Below are 5970 nucleotides of genomic sequence, written 5' to 3'. Positions count from 1 at the left end.
CCAAGGAGAATTCCAGGCCCCAGGTGAATAGCAGGCACTGGGTGGACAGCAGGATCCAGGTGGACACAAGGCACCCAGGTGGATACATGAGACCCTGCTGAACATCAGGCCCCACATGGACACTCAGGCCCCAGACGGACACTGGGCCTCACAAGGATATGAAATTCAAATAAACACTAGGCCTCAGACTGAAACCAGGTCCAAGGAGGACACCAGACTGCAAGTGACAACCAGGCCCCAGGTGGCTATGTGGGCCCCAGGTGGAGAGCAGGTACCAGATGGACAAACGAGGCCCAGGTAAACACCAGGCCCCAGAAGAACTACAGGCACAAGGTAGACACAGGCCCCAGGTGCACATCAGATCCCACGTGGATATCTAGGACCCAGGTGAACAAAAGGCCCGAGGTGAACATTCAGTCTCCAGGAGGGCACCAAGCCCCAGGCAGACACCAGGACCCAGGACGAGACCAAGATACAAATGGACATCAGGCCTCAGGTGGACACCAGAGACCAGGCAGCCTGATGAGGCTCCAGGTGGACACCAGACTGCTGGTGGTAACAGCCTCCCAGCTGATACCCAGGCCCCAGTGAAACACCCAGGCCACAGGGAGACAGCAGGAAGCTACTACACGACCCAGAGGTACATCAGGTTACACATGGACACCCAACCTCCAAGTGGATCCTGAGTCCCCAGTCGTAAACACCAGTCCTCAACAACCGAAAGGTAATATATTTTCTGGCCAAATGCAACAGAGGAATCTCCCCATAAAATACGTAGGATGGAGAGTTCTTGGACATTGAAGGTCAGGGCCAGGGAATCTCCCCACCCATTCTCCCCAGGACGAGGGCCAGTGCATGAGGACACACTCCCTCCATGTGGACAGAAGGCCCCAGTGGAAGCCAAGGACCCAGGAAAACATCAGGCCACAAACAGACACTGGACATCAGACACCACGTTGATAGCAGGTCCCGGGTGGACACAAGGTCTCAAGGGGACTCCAGTGCCTGCATGGACAGCAGGTCCCGGGTGGACACAAGGTCCCAAGGGGACTCCAGTGCCTGCATGGACATCAGGCCCCAAGTGGACAAATTACGTCACAGTTTGGCACACAAGCAGGCCCAAGGTGGACACCGGGCCCCAGCTAAGTATCAGACCCCAGGTGAACACCCAGGCCCCAGGTAAATACCAGGCCCTAGGTAGACACAAGGCCCCACGTACATACCAGGTCCCAGTTGGGACATCAGACGTCTTGGTGTATGTCAGGTCTCAGATTGACACACAGGCCCCGGTGGAACACGAGGCCCCACTTGAACTCCAGGCTCCTAGTGGATGTCCAGGCCCCAGGTAAATATGAGGCCCAAGGTGAGAACACAGGAGGCCCCAGATGGACATCAGACCCCAGGTGAGCGCTCAGTCCCCATGTAGACACCGGTCCCAGGATAGACATCAAGCCTCCGGTGGACACGGTCTCAAGCTGTACATCAAGCACTGGGGTCACACCCAGGCCACAGCTGGATACAAACCCATAGGTGGACAGTTGTCCCACAGAGGATACCAAGGACTCGGCTGATCATCCAGCATCCAAGGGGAACATGAGGCCCTATGGAGGCAGCAGGCACAGGATGGATATCAGACTCAGGTAAACACTGAGGCCCCAGGAGGACAATAGGCCCGAGGTGGGTACCCAGTCCCCACCTGATTATCAATCCTCATGGGATGGCATGCTCCACATGGACACCAGGCATCAAATAAATGCCTAGGCCCCTGGTGAGTGTCAGGTCCCACAGGGACACTCAGAGACACTCAGACCAGAGGTGGACACCTGGGACCCAGGTGGATACCTACACCTCAGGTTGACATCAGGACCCAGAATGCCAGGCTTGAAGGGACCAGCAGGTCCCAGGTGGCATATGAGGCCCCAGGTGGATATCAGGAACCAGGCTGACACCCAGGGTGGCACAAGGCCCCAGAGAAACAACAGGTCCGAGGTGGACATAGGCCCCAGGTGCACACCAGGTCGCAGGAGGGTATCTAGGACCAAGGTAAACAACAGCGACCAACTAGATACCCACTCCCCAGGCAGAAACCCGGCCCCAGGCAGAAACCAGGCCCCAGCAGGACACCAGGAAGTTCTGCTGAATATAGAATCAACATATGATCCAGCAGTTCTACTTCTGGGAATCTACCCCTGAAAGCAGTCTCAGAATATTTGTACCTCCATGTTAATAGCAACAGTGTTCACAATGTTAATAGCAATAGTACTCACCATGGTCGGAAAGTGGATGTAACTATGTAACCACCAAGGGATGAATGCATAAACAAAACATGGAGGCCGGTACGGGGGCTCACGCCTGTAATCCCAGCACTTTGGGAGGCCAAGGCGGGCAGATCAAGAGGTCAGGAGATCGAGACCATCCTGGCTAACACGGGGAAACGCCATCTCTCCTAAAAATACAAAAAATTAGCCAGGCATAGTGGTGAGAACCTGTAGTCCCAGCTACTTGGGAGGCTGAGGCAGGAGAAAGGCATGAATCTGGGAGGCAGAGCTTTCAGTGAGCTGAGATTGTGCCACTGCACTCCAGCCTGGGCAACAGAGACTTCATGTCAAAGAGAAAAAAACAAAAAAACAAAAAATGTAGTATAGATACAAAATGGCATGTTACTCTCAGCTATAAAGGACAAAAATTCTGACACATCCAACAACATGAAATACATTATGCTACGTTAAACCAGTCACAAAAAGACACATACTGTCCAATTCCACTTACATGGGGTACCTAAAGTTAGAGACAGAAAGAAGGGTGATTGGCAGGAGCTGAGGGTGGGAAGGGAATGAACAGTTGTATAACGAGCTCAGAGTCTGTTTTGCAGGATGAAAAGAGTTCTGGAGACTGAGTGCACAGTGCCATTAATAGGCTTAACAACGCTGAATGGTGTGCTTAAACATTAAGATGATAAATTTCGTTTTATGAGTATTTTAACACAACTCTTAATAATTTTTAAAATAATTTCAAAAATATCCATAATGATTCTTATAAAAATTCCTTTAAGAACTCTTACATGAATAAAGCTCTTTCCTCTAAATTTGCTCTATTGTATCAAATTATGTTTGGAATGATAAGTTATAAGGCAATATTTTGACTAGTAAATATATATTGTAAAATACTTTTCATATCACTTTATAATTGTTGGTCTACTTAATTAAGGTGCTTTCTATAACTCTTCCCACATATGACTATTTGTAAATTTGTATTATAAACAAAATTCTAATGTATTGTTTATTGTTTAAATAAAGCACTGAAAAGCTGGTGAATACTTCAGTAATTTACTTTTAATTAACAACATTATTTCTTCTCAGAGCACATTTTCTGTAAAGATGTGTTGGGTTATTTTACTTCTCACATAACTGCATGTCTAGTTCTTTCAACAGGGCAAGAAGTGTCACTTTTGTGCAACAGGCTCCAAATTGTCAGTTCATCCCATAGGAATTTTTATAAAAGGATAAAGTTAATGAATGCTAGAAAATGTATCTAGCACTTAGATTCATCAGTCATACACTGCAAGAATAAACAGCTTTCATCTTGTTTTGGTTCTCTGCTTTGAAACGTAAGCATATAGGTTGTTATGGAAAGCATGGATTAAACTAAACTATGTAACACCGTTTTCTTTAATTTCCGAAATTATATTACAATATTAATCTTGTAAAAATATTCATTCACTCAAACATTTATTTGTTTCTCCTCTGAACAGCACCTGTCTTAGATGACCTGATGCTATTCGGAGGAGAAAAAATAAATGTTTGAGTATATATGCATATATTTTTAAACATGGCAAATGTGATATGCAGTATTTCTCATAGATTAAGACAAAAACTCAAAATCAGTAATATTCTTCAATATTTAAAATTATAATGCATTTTGCTGGATTACCACACTCTACTGTGTTATGAAATCATTTTTGTACTCACAATATCAACATATCTTAAAATACAAAAGAAGGTACCATCACAATTTCCGACCTACTCAAAACCTAATGGCCTGGCCATGGGCTGATACAGTAAGCCTTCTGTGACTCAGATTTCTCTGATGTAAAATAAACAAGTTGGACTGGACAATGGCACTAGTCATTTATTCCACATTTTACAAAGCAGTTTTTAGAATAGAAAGCATAAGTCCTCGGGGATTCTGAAACAGGTTATATTTGACAAGTGATTCAAACTTCTGTGAGACTTGCTTCATAAACTCCACAAAGGGAGTAAGGAGATAATGACATAATAAACATATATTGAATGCATTTTTAGTAAGTTCTCTCACTTAGTCCTCATAGAAACCTTAAAACAGTACTATTGTCAGCCCAATATTGAATCCAAGATTTGAATACAGTATCCAATTTGCTAACTTATCAAAAGTTCTAATAATCAATAATGTTTTTCCTTGCACCAAAGTAATTTTTTTGACATTTTCACATATCAATTTCTTTTTTCCTAACTATAATTTTGGATTTATGTACAAGTACACAGATATCACTTTATTTTTCATGTTTACCTTGAAGGGTAGAAAACAAAATCATGTTTTATAAATGTGGTATAAAATTCTACATCTTCTCATGATGTCATGTCAATAATCCAGACACTAAACCAACTGTAACAAGGTAGTGCAAGCTTTATCCAAATAAGAATAAATCTGAGCCAACACCTTGATGACATGGGAATGTGCTGATATCATGTTAAACTGATGTGGCAGCAATCCAAGGTACATGATTATTCAAATTAAAACATAAAAAGGACAAAAGGTACGGATTTTCTGGGCTACATCATAGAATATTTGGTGAAACCATAATACAGATTTGAGTGTAGGGGATTTTTAATAGATAACAAGTAATTCTTCATAGTGATTTGAGAAAGTATGAGAACATATGGAAAAAGCTTGGTAATTTAAGATTTACTTTTCTAAAACCATGTAGACAAAGATTAAATGTTATCCTTGCATTTTGAGCATTATAAATATAAAACATACAATGTTACATACTGATCTCCCTGCCTGACCTGGGTTTAGATATTGAGTATTTCCCATTTTACAGAAAGAAACTTTCAAAGTTTTGTCAATACTTAAGTATATACTATTATTCCTCACCAAAATCTTCATGAAATTTAAAAGGCTGCTACTAAAAGTAGTTTTTTTCTTCCTCAAATATGCTAAAACATGTGAGCTTGGATTAACCTTCAGATTTTCAAGGCATGAAAGATACACAAATAGAGTACCCAAGAATATGTTTTAACACATTTAGGATAAGTTTGTTTCCAGCTGTGACAGGAATACCTTTGCGTTTCAGGCACTGAAGAAAAATAAGCAAACATAAAGGGTGTTCTGGGTCAAGTTACTTCTTAGTACAAATAATACATTGTGTCAATCAATTTTTAAACCAAATTCTTAAAATCATTCAAAAAACACTTGCATTTTATAATTGTCAAACAATGCATTTATGTAATAGAAGATGCAACAAAATTTAGAAATAAAAAATCTCACACTATATTTCAAGTACCCAAATAAGAAATAAGAAATTTGCAAATTAAGGAATTATTAATGTTGCTCAGAAACATGCCTTACTTTTACTCTGGAATTCACTTTAACTGCTTGACATATAATTTAATACTTAAAAATCATACACCTAAGTTGTTTAATAGTATTTGTAGAATGTTACTTTTCTGGGTAGACATGTTTCACACAATAGTTTTCAGTTAATGCTGAGCATCCACTTAATAATTTTAATCATAATTTGATTCATGATTAATGGATTAATAATTTATTCAGTAACTTAGATGCCATACAAAACACTGAAAGGAATAATCTAATAGTTGCTCGTTGTACAATCCTGCCCATTAGTAATACTAAGCCGAGAATCTGATTGCTATTCCACTCTGTTGAATTACGTGTTTCCATGTGTGTGATTTTGGTCAACACTAAAAAAAA

At 41.5% G+C, this 5970-nt stretch overlaps 1 protein-coding gene and 1 pseudogene across 1 annotated transcript in view; one reads left to right on the top strand and one right to left on the bottom strand.

Annotated features, from left to right (window-relative positions):
• Positions 1-5970, top strand: part of BCR (breakpoint cluster region) — an 814161-nt gene that overhangs the window by 180841 nt on the left and 627350 nt on the right. The gene's annotated exons all lie outside the window — the stretch shown is intronic.
• Positions 988-5970, bottom strand: part of LOC105546096 — a 9561-nt pseudogene continuing 4578 nt past the window's right edge.

Source organism: Mandrillus leucophaeus, unplaced genomic scaffold (assembly GCF_000951045.1).
Source record: "Mandrillus leucophaeus isolate KB7577 unplaced genomic scaffold, Mleu.le_1.0 Scaffold349, whole genome shotgun sequence".
NCBI lineage: Eukaryota > Metazoa > Chordata > Mammalia > Primates > Cercopithecidae > Mandrillus > Mandrillus leucophaeus.
This window is presented reverse-complemented; position numbering and strand designations above follow the sequence as displayed.